Genomic DNA, 11,435 nt, shown 5'->3' on the forward strand with positions numbered 1-11,435 from the left:
GAGTATCACTGTTTTCCTGCTGTGCTCCTGTACAGAGAAACATCTGCCCCACATTTCACTCCGCAGAAACACTACACAAATATATCAGCCTCATATTTGATACTGATATTGGCATAGCAGACATCATGATGAAGCCTCTGCTGATGTCAGAAAACAGCTTGAACGTGGTCTTAAACTCAAGGGAGGGGAAACAGAAAAGAAACATAATGTTACTGTTTATTAAAATGAGAAAAATAAAGAAAAATTAAATCACTTTTAAGCTAAACTGTTTGAGCAACTTGACATGATTCATATGTCTCTGTGAGAATCTTTTATTCTATTAAATTAAACATTACAGGCCAAAATTAGGAGCCACCCACTGCATTTATTAGCACCTCCCCCTTGCAAACACACACACACACACACACACACACACACACACACACACATGCGCGCGCTTCCTTGATGATTTCATTTCCTGTATCAGGGCTATTTCAGTTTATTTGCATTTCCCTTGTCATTGTCTGCTTGTCACCTGGATTTATTGTTATTGTTTTCCTTCATTTTCTTCCTCATTTTATTTCATTTGTCATGATTTATTTTCTCACTTATATAAATCCTCAGCTTTCATACCTCCTAGCTGCTTTTTAATCCTTTTTTTAAATCACCTCTCCACCATGTTTTGCCACAATTTGTGTATGTAGAGTTCTCCATCTTTAATTTGATGCAGTGTTCTTTATATAAACTTAGCCAGATCTTTTATTTTGTGCTACATCTCCTGTTGTTTGGGGGCATTAAGCTGCAGCACACTTGAATTTAAAAAAGCTGAATGAGCAGCTCGACACCAGACTAACTGCTTCTTATGTGTGTGGAGAAAGGCAGGAAATTTGTCCTGAAGCTTTGTATCTAAATTTAATCTCTTCAGAAACCAAATTGTTGTGAGAAAAACTGTAGGAAACGCAGTGAAATACATCACAGCCCTGCTGGTAATATTTGGTCTGCAAACAACTCTTGCCTTCTGGTTAGGACTCGTAAAACTTCTCCTGAAAAACACACACACACACACACACACACACACACACACATACATACCTCCTCTTACTCTATGACCCCTCCTTCCTCTCCTTGGGACAATATACTGCACTGTGATATAAGAGCTGTCTTCTCACAGGGAGAGCGTACCTGTGCTGCAGAGGTGTGAAAAGTACCAGTTTTCTCTGTGCTGTTGTTTAAAGACTTTCACCCACGTGTCATTCTGCAGAAATATAATACAGTAATCAGATCACACCTTTGATAATGATATAAACATGGAGGAGGAAGAGGAGGCTGTTTGAGGATGTCACTGACTTTAATTTCATTACATTTTAAAACATGAAAAAGATTTTGCAAAGGACATCACAGTGATCCTGAGGGTAAATGTTGAGGTATGGGTGGCGGTCAGCTTCTGTATAGCTTCATGTTTTATTAAAATAGGCTATAAAAACTATTTAGCATTTTATGTTGTGGCTTTTTATTTACAACTTCATTCAATAGTGGAATTTCTACCTTCAATACAATACCTTTAGAATTAGCGATATGCGATACCATTTGTGATACCACTGGAACTAACATTAAGGGCACAAATTTTAGTTTTGTAATTACAAAATAAATATAACAAGGCTATAAAATTTCTTGGTTAGCAGCAGAGAACAGCAGAATGACTGCAGTGAACATAACCAATGAGAGGGAGCGAGAAAGAGCAGCTGGTCCCAGTGTGTCAATACTGCAGAAAATACAACCCTTTTAAATATTCAGAGTCAATATGCATCAATGAATCAATATTTTTTGACTACACATTTATTAAAATTTAACATCTATTGATTTTCACACAAGACATCAAACATTCAGCTCCTCTAACTTGTGATTTTCACCTTAAATTTAACTTTGAAACCTTCTTTAAATTCAGAAAAATTACCTTTTCCCCACATTATGTTACAGTATGTGTGCTGTAATTAACTTTAATGTTCACGCTGAGAGGAATACTTTACATTAAGACATCCTGATTTTTAGTTTTTAGCTGTGCCATTACAACAAACAGATGTATTCTAAATAAATTAATTAACTTAAACTTAATTTTCTCAAGAGTCTTTGGTGTCTTTGGAAACTTTATAATTTCCTCCAAAAGTGAAAATTAAGTTGTGTGTGTTTGAGCAAAGCTTGGCTGCATAAAAAGAGTTTACACAATTTGATTAAAGTATTAAAAGGTGACAAAAAAGACTGTTATTGAGTGGCATCAGTCTGTTGAATCAAAACTGATCTGTGAACAGTAAAGATGCACTCTAACATTTACGCTGTGATGATATATTTGCACCACTTTCTAAAGAGCAGGCCGAGATTTCAATGTTTCAATGTAATAATAAGATATACTAACATTTCTCTAGATTAGTAGTTTTTTGTTCACTGTTTTCTAATTCTTTAATACAGAAGTAATTCAGGCATAAAGGTGTCAGTGACTATTTAAAGTCTATTTTAGATTTTCATATCTGATAGCTAATTGACTGATTTCTTTTAAACATTAAATTCTGCGTTTTTAGAATTTAATTTATAAAGAAAATAACAGGTAGCAATTGAACTTTCATTTAGTCATCTTTTATTCAGAGAAAAATAACAATAATTACAAACATATATACATTTAACTTTGTTTCTTCCACATGCTTGAATAACAGTTCAACTTTCTTTCCAGCAAATTCTCTTACAGTGATTTCATTTGGGTTTTTTAAAGCTTCATTAATAACTTAAATGCAATGAAAGCACATCCACTCATGAACAGCAGGCCCATAGACACATCACAAAAGGAAAGAAACAAAAACATTTGTTTCAGCCGCAGCAGTTTGAGTAGGTTTTATGTATTTAATGAAATGCAGATGTCATTATCTCATTAGCTTGTATTCTCTGGAGTTTAATCTGCACATGAAAAAGGGCTGCTCAGAAACAAAAAAAGCACTGCTGACATGTTGGGTTTCATTGCAGGATACTTGCTGCTCTATGCAGTCAGATAACTGCAGAAGCACCACCGTCCCCCATTCCACACATTCCAGGATTTCCCAGCAAGCATTGCAAGCAAGCCTAAACAAGTCACGTTCTTTACTCAGGGAGAATTTCACACAGTCAAGTGACTGAGATCTCCTTTTTAGCCTTCCCTTTCAGTGTGCAATCACATAAATGCACTTTTACCTCAGAGTCTTATACAATTCAAAAGTGACAGGAGAGTTTACAAACTGGCTTTGAGACACCAATCATTCTTCAACCTGAAACAGCTGAAGATATATTTCCTTTTTCTGTTTTTTAATAATCACTCGAGTCCTTCTGCTGCAGTTTGTAACAGCAAACTGGACTGTGGTTAAACATTTCCACCCGGAAAGGTCTGCTGACAGTCATCAAAACAAACAAGCCTCTTTACTCTCTTGCTTTATGGTTCAAACATGAGGCACACACACAGGAGCAGTGACACCTAATCTCAACACAGAAAGAAAGAGAAGAGAAGGCAAAACGCGAGGGGGAAGAGAGGGCCTTGCTCCCTACATTCCTCCCAAACCTCCCCTCCCCCCATCGACCTGCTACCACTGAGGATGCTCAAAAACACACATCAACCCCCCTCCCTCCTCTTTTTTTTCCATCTGCTTATTTTACCATCAGCACACTGATACACACTGTCACAGTGTTTGGTGTGATGACAAAACAACACACAGGTATAGAAAATATACTAAACTCCACTGAAGAAAAAGAGAGAAACCGTTTACCATAAAATCTAGAAAACTTGAAAATCCAGTTCAGATAATGGAAACCTTTCAGGTGCTAAAATGCATCAGAAATATGTTTAATATAAGTATTTCCTGTCTTCGCCTATTGATTTGCTCGAGACGCTCACCTTACATAATAAGCCACATTTTTCATGAGCTGTGGTGTAAATTAAAAAGGTGAGTAAGTGATGAATTCCAATCAATGCACCATCAGACAAGATGGCCAAAAATCAATGTTGGAGTTTTGGGAGTAAAAATAAAAGCATTACATAATTTGTTTTCTCCCTTTAAACTACCTTAAAGCGCATGAGTGTGAGTGTATACTTTAAATTTAGGTCATGAGGGCTTGTGTCAGCCTATAGCCCTAAATGTGTGTAAACTCTCCTCTGTAAATACAGAACTAGGTAAACAGTTTTGATAGAGGCTTTGCTGCTCGCCACCACCTGCTATCAGTCATCAGCTCCACTTCTATACAAACTCGTTTGAAACGAGCCCTTTAGCACCAGTTTAGTGTGAGCTGAGGCCAAATGCTATGACAATACTATTGCACTGCTAGAATGGATGGTACAGTAGTGCAACATTGTCAAAGCAGCTGACCTCAGCATGTGTCAGCACGTGGACATGGGGATAGCCATTCTTCACTGCCAAACTCCAATTACATTTAAATAAGCAACAATGCTGTTTGTCCGGATCGACTGTGGGGCGTTAAAAAGAAAAGAAAGGGCAGGTTTTGAAATGCTCAAATTGGGATTTAGCTGCTTGCTTTGGTGTTGAAGTGATAATGGCTGTTAAAGGAAATATTAAGCTCAGATATTTGACATTTTTTTAATCCCCCTACTTTTTATGATGCTCACAAAGCACACCCATAATCACATTTAAGGACCCCCTTATTGCTCCATGTGCAGGCTAAGAGTTAAGGCAGTAAAGGGAGGTGTGTGTCTCTGTTTCATCAGCCAATGCCCTTTTAATATTGCACTGCTCATCTCAATGTCCAGTAGTGCAACAGAAAAAGGGCAGTGGACAACAACATGGACACCATCAGCCTCCACTGCACATACTGACTCAACTATCCACCTTTTTTAACCCTCCCAAAACAAAACCACAAAATTAACAATTTAATTTAAAATAGCTTGTTTTAATCTAGTTGGATCACAGAAAAATTAAAAATCAAACTGGATTTTTAAGTTTGCAAACTTCCCTTCACATCTGCGTCTGTGTGAGACAGGTAGGATATCACAGCTTTAATGATCCAGCTTCTCAGAGGTGGAGTTTAACTTCCTAAATTAAGCAGCATTGGTTACTCTCTCCCTGGGAGAATGGGTATTTCCCAGCATGTGGGCCCATACTATTCTCCCCAGTGAATGACATGCATTCTAATTTTGGGGGAGAAATGGGAGGCTGGAGGCAAGGAGGGGGACACACACTCCCAAAGCTTTCAGAGAGCTACACGCTGCCACCCTCCACACCTAAACTATTAAATACAATTTTATCATTTCAGTGTTTTAATCTCTGCCTGTAAATGGTCGCTGCAAATAAATACAAACCAAAGAAATAAAGTCACTGCTTTCTTCACAAAAATGATTTAAAAAAACTTTTAAAAAGTTACCTTTCTCCTTTGCAGTGAAATTACTTAATTAAATGCAACAGCACCGAGTGTGGAAGCAGGAGTAGGTCCTGCAAGTTTGCACAATCAACGCGTTGTTACACAACATACAGAATCTATAGCATGAAGGGAAAAAGGACGCTGGAAATCTCTAGAACACCATGCAGCTCCCTGTGTCTGCTCCATCTCGTTATTCCTACAAAACACATCAATGTGTTCTGGTTATTTTTTTATTTAATTTTTTACCTTTACGTTTTCTCCGCCATACATCTCAGTGAGCGGCCTATACGCCTCCTTCACGTTAGAAGCACTGGATCTGCTCTGCGAGCCATTCCTGCCAGCTCACAAGCCCACAGTACAATACTGACGACTTGTTAGATTGCACAACAGCCTATAGGCTGCACACACACGTACACACACACACACACACATACACACACACGCCACCACGATGAAAATGTCCCCCTCGGAGACCCATTACACTACGATAACAGCCCAATAAGGTGCAGGACGCGTTTATCTGTCCACAAGGCGTTAAATCGTGTCCTGATCAAGTTTTGGTGCGAGCTTCCAGATGCGCAGCGCGCGGGATTGACTCCTAACTCTTCTTGCTGTTCCCCCCTCCCTTAAATCGCATAAATAAACACCCGATTTTCGCATCCCGACCTTTGCAACTTCCAAGTTTGCACTGAGCTCCTGACAATTTACGCAAATATCGGCTACAACTCAGCAGCGGACACCCTCCCCCCCTCCTGCGCTCCTCTCTCTCTCTGCACAACCACCTTCTCCTCCAAAATCATGAATAGTATCTAGCCAAGGGAGGGACAATCCATTATAGGCAAAAGAGAGAAGGGGAGAAAAAAAGTTGTCCATAAAACAAAGAAAAGCAACCCTCTCCACAAACCACTCTTCACGGCCCGCTGCTTTGTGGATTCACGCCGTCGTCCCTAAAAAGGCTGCGAGCGACTACAGCTCAAATGCGCGGAGCTTGGAGAGTGAGGGAAAAAAATCGCAAGTCTTCCATGCACAAGCACACGGCCTCGCAGATCCGGACTCCATCTTTGACTACTTGACATTCAGAGCCTGCCGGAGCAAATTCCTCGTTTGCATGCCTCCCACTGATTGGCCTCTTCTTGCGCTAGTCTTTGCTATATGGTGCGCTATTGGTTTGGTTTCGGCGTGTTCAACATTCCCAGCGCGCACGGGATTGGCTGCGCGAGGGGAAGCGTCACACCGTACAACGAATACCTGATTAACTGTGTCCCATTCACAAATTTCTCCTCATCTCTGCCTGCACTGTATCAGCATACTTGATCACTAATTATTTTATTTACTTTTTGGCGCAAAAAGCTTTTGTGCGGATACAAAGGGGATTATAATTAGCCTTTAATTGGCCTCTGGAGGGACAGTAATGCTGCTCATTAGCTCAAATATGGACTAAACCCGGCTTATCTTCTCACACAGGCAGCGCGGATCAGGCCTACAATATTGATCGGGTTAAAAGAATCGAATATAAGACATGAAAGCGCACATTTACGCATCATTTCCGATCTTTAATTGCGCGTTATTGGCGCGCTTGATTAAAATAATAATCAAAATCGAGTAGAAATGACTGTAAAAGTTGCACAAAAATCTCACTCTGTGTAGGAACACGCAGGGAGAGCATGTATGATATGGTTTGTGGGGGATCAATGGTTGGATCAGATCACACGGTGCTGGAGGCGGACCCAGTGGGCGCCTCGGCCCCTTGCGAAGCTTTGATTGACGCACAGAGAGGAGTAGCGGGCTGTGAAATTTGGCATTCCTGGCCAGAGGAGCTGAAATAATGGCATTATCCAGTGGGAGAGGGCCCACTTTTTACTCCCCTCACACCCACCGACTCCAGCCCACTCAGAAGGGATCTGATTGTGCAGCCAGTCGGCAAAAAAAAAAAAAAAATGTTTGATGTAAGGCGGGGCATGATGGATCCGGTGAAGGTTTGGAGCACTGATGCCCCCTCTGCCTCTTACACAGACACTCTCCTCAAACTGGACTCTCCAAAGTGTCCTGTCAAAGTGCTGGACACCAAACTGAAAGTGTCTTTTTGCTTTTGATCTAATTATATCTGCTGTTTCATCTCTGCTGCTAAAACTGTATTTCTCCTACATATTTTCCTCTGCTAATTCTTCAACAAATAAAAACAGACAGAGAGGAGATTCCTGCTCAAGTGCCTGGATAATAAGGTAATTTAATGAATCTGAAATACAAACTATAAACATTAAAGCCACTGATTGTCATTATTTATCTTCACACAGAGGCAAACAGCAGGATGAGGTGTTCACACTGGGAAAATAAGTGCATCCAAATTATGTGAGAATAAAAAGCTGTGGCTGTTTTGCACTTTATACAAGATTAATTTCTGACATAAAACAATTTCAAACAGTATTTAAATGAATTAAATGATTTATATTGGGTCATTGATTAGAAATCTGCTTTCATAGAGAATAAAAATGAATCATTATCTACTAAAATATAATTCCCAACCTCCTAAGAAACCTTCAAAATGTTTAAGAAGTGGTTTATAAGTGTTTTAAAATGATTATAGAAGCTGAATGGCTTCAGCTGTTTTTCCCTTCACCAACACTTGTTTGTTAAAAATTATTCCCCAATAGAAAAGGGAAGCACACGCAACACAACTAACGTGCAATATGAATAACTGATTTGTTGAAATAACTGCTTGTTAACAGGATTTTGTGGCTTTAAAACACAACAAATTCAGTAAAACTTTACTCACACGTGTTAGTTTATCAACTGTTTTTAAGCAAAATGAAGCAACTTTAAGATTTTACAGCACATTTGTGTAATTAAAATGTTAAATCATTTATAGATTTACACTATTAAATACATGATCAGCCATCATCATTAACAATTCTGCTTTTCTTAATTCACAAATATCTCCAAAACCTTTTTCATTGCTGTTTTTATCCAGAGGTTTATGTGCATTTAAAGATATCTAAACCTTGACGTTGAATTGTGTTTAATTCAAATTTAATGTTTTTTCATTCTTTAAATAAAGGAAATCACATTGGCACTAAATAACAAGAAATTAATTAATAGCAAAACACTGAAAATGATTAATAAATAATTGTAAAACGTGCCTGTAATGGTGGAAATCCACTAAAACTATTTCATATGGTTATTTCAAAGCAGTGTTTCCTGGTTCAAATGCTACATTTTGCTTATTGTATTGAGTTTACTTAATTCACTTTTTAAAAGAAACAGTTAATTGATACAGTAAATCCAAAGTAATTAAAGTAAATGTGTTTCAGGGGTGTTTAAATGCAGCTTGTAGTGAAAACAGGCCTATGATCTGAACATGAGACGCAGAGAAATAAGTGCTTTCTTACATTATCTATATTCTTCTAACATAAAGAACTAATGTTATAAGCTCACTTCATTATTTTAAAGAATTGTAATCATGTGTGAGGAAATTAAATAATTAGATTTATTTGATTTTTTTTTTGCAAGTTTTCCTGTTTAGTTGCATTTCTTTTAAGCTTTTGGGAATTTGCTTTGTATTTACAGAACAAAAGACACCAGCGTCTTCACAGAAAAATATATATGGTTGTGGAAAAAAGCATGGAGTATTTTGAAATATACCTTGTTGAAAGTAGATGAGAAAAACAGAGGAAAGAGAGCAAAAAAAATGTCATGTTTTGGAGAATGTTTCTTGTGAAAATGTGCCTGAGGGGAAAGAGCCACAAAGCACCACTCCCTGCTGAACAGCCTGACTTTAAACTGCTGCCTGTGTGAGGTGTCATGGGGGCTGAGAAAAGCCTTTTAAACATGGGAGTTATTGTTCCCTCTGTTTTTTTTCCAACCTCCCATCCTCCGAAAATGTACCTCCTTTCTTCCTCTGCCCTTTAACCTCTCCCAACCCCCCATCCCTCCATCTCACGTCTCTCTCCACATTTCCCCTCCTTCCTCTCATCGGCCAAAGACCAAACAACCGTGATGGATCGTCATTGATAATTTCCCACCACAAGAAAAAAAAAAAAAAGGTTAATGGAAAAGCTTTTTTTTTTTGTTGGCCAGGGTGGGAAGTGAGTTTTCTGCTTCATCTTTTTCATGAAGTAGTAGTAATAGTAGTAGTAGACCCCACCTCGAGCACCGAGCCCCCGTGCACCCTGCCTCTTCCAAAGAGGGCTCCCCTCCTCTCCTCTCCTCCTCCCCCCACTGCCTCCCTCTTGAAACAGACTCTATGGACTGCATGCATGACATTCCAGCTGTGTGGGTGGCACAGCCTTTTACAGCGTCTCCAACAGTACACAGGGTTCCTAAAGCACAACAGCAGAGGAACCTCCATCCATGATCCATCTTCAGATTCCCCTCTCAGGAGCTCGGCTGTGAGCTCTCTATCACCTCTGATTTTAACCTGTGAAAATCTAATGAGAAATGTTGATGTTTTTGTTGGAGCTCTGAAGTTCATAGAACAGGAAGTGTGAAACAATAAGTCACCAAACAACACATTTGTGTTCTTAGTTGCCTTCAACAGGAGGCCTCAACATTTTGTTTTAGCAGCTTGATACTTCCTGAATTTTCCAAACTACATTGGATTGTTGAGCTGATGCTTCAGATGTCTGCTACACTGCTTCTAAAAACACCCGCTGGAAACACAATATAAAATCTGAATTAAGTCACTTTAAATTTGTGTTATTGGAGTTAACAGATAGTTTGTAAGAAATCTAACACATAGTTCAATCTCACAAGTAACATCAGCATGTAGGAGAACACACTGCAGATTTCTGTGTCTGTGAATGACTTTCTGGCTAACAAAAGGAAGACATATTTGTTCATGCAATGGCGTAAGTTCCATTTGAACATTGGGAGGGACGCACATAAATTGAAGGGGTCCTCCACCAGAAAATTGTGAGCATCAGACACTAAATTTCCTGAATTCCTGTGAATTTTTATGCACCAATTTGTGCCTTTTCTGCATCGATTTATGTTGGAAATGTTGGAAGTCCCCTGCTACTATTACATTTTATGGCACATTTTCTAAATATTGAAATCTCCTCTATGTGTTTGTGAACAGCTCAAATAACACGTGCAATATGAAATATTTGCTTATTTGGTGCAACAGCAATACTTTAAGTTCATATGTGGGACAAAAAAAAATGTAAGCACAAAAAATGTTTGAATCTTAAGTTATTATTATCACTATTAATACATATACAGCATTGGAGTCTGTATGGCACCCCAAACAATGAGGAGGGTAAGATGATTTTAACAAATATAAAAGTTAGCAGAAGTTATGGAAATTGTTCAAATTGTTACTCTCCTACTTTTAAATAATTGATAAGGGGTTTAAATACTCTGCAAATTTTATTTAAAAATGATGACTCCATTTATAAATTGATAACAAATAACTTCTTGTCTCCAAAGATTAAAATTAGCTCCAGACAAAAAGCAAGAAGATAACGTGTGTTTCCACAAACTGAATTTAGGATCCAGTGGTTTAAAAAAGCATTAGTTTAATCTTTAAACCGCAATGTAGAAAAACGTCTGCACATAATAACTTGTGATTTCAGCCTTGTTAATGTGTCAATTTTATTTATACACCCCCAATTTAATGTTTGCCTCAAGGAGCTTTACAGGCTGCACAGTTTATGACTTCCTCTATCTTTAGACAAGGAAAAACTCCCCATGAAAGCCTTTAAATTCACATGTAACAGTAATACTTTTATTAATATTACAGTCACCATATTCCTCCACCACCAGAGTTTATGGGGCAGCAGCCAAGCAACCTCCACTTCCTCAAACCTAAACACTTCCACTCCACAACATCCTCCATTAAATCAATTAGTCATGATCCCAGAGGATTATCACACAAGTTTTACTGAAGCTCCATATCTGCTGTAGGGAGACATCGATCCTTTACCGCTGCCGATAAACAACAAACCTCATCCATAACTCACAGTCGCCCCAGCGAGTGTACACCGAGCTTGTTTTTCCCCCTTTTCCACAGGGCGAGAGCATGAGCAGAGTCCAAAGGATGAAAAAACTCAACCCCATTAACTGAACTTCAGAGGAAT

The sequence above is a fragment of the Epinephelus lanceolatus genome, chromosome 19 (genome assembly GCF_041903045.1).
Source record: "Epinephelus lanceolatus isolate andai-2023 chromosome 19, ASM4190304v1, whole genome shotgun sequence".
Classification (NCBI taxonomy): Eukaryota; Metazoa; Chordata; class Actinopteri; order Perciformes; family Serranidae; genus Epinephelus; species Epinephelus lanceolatus.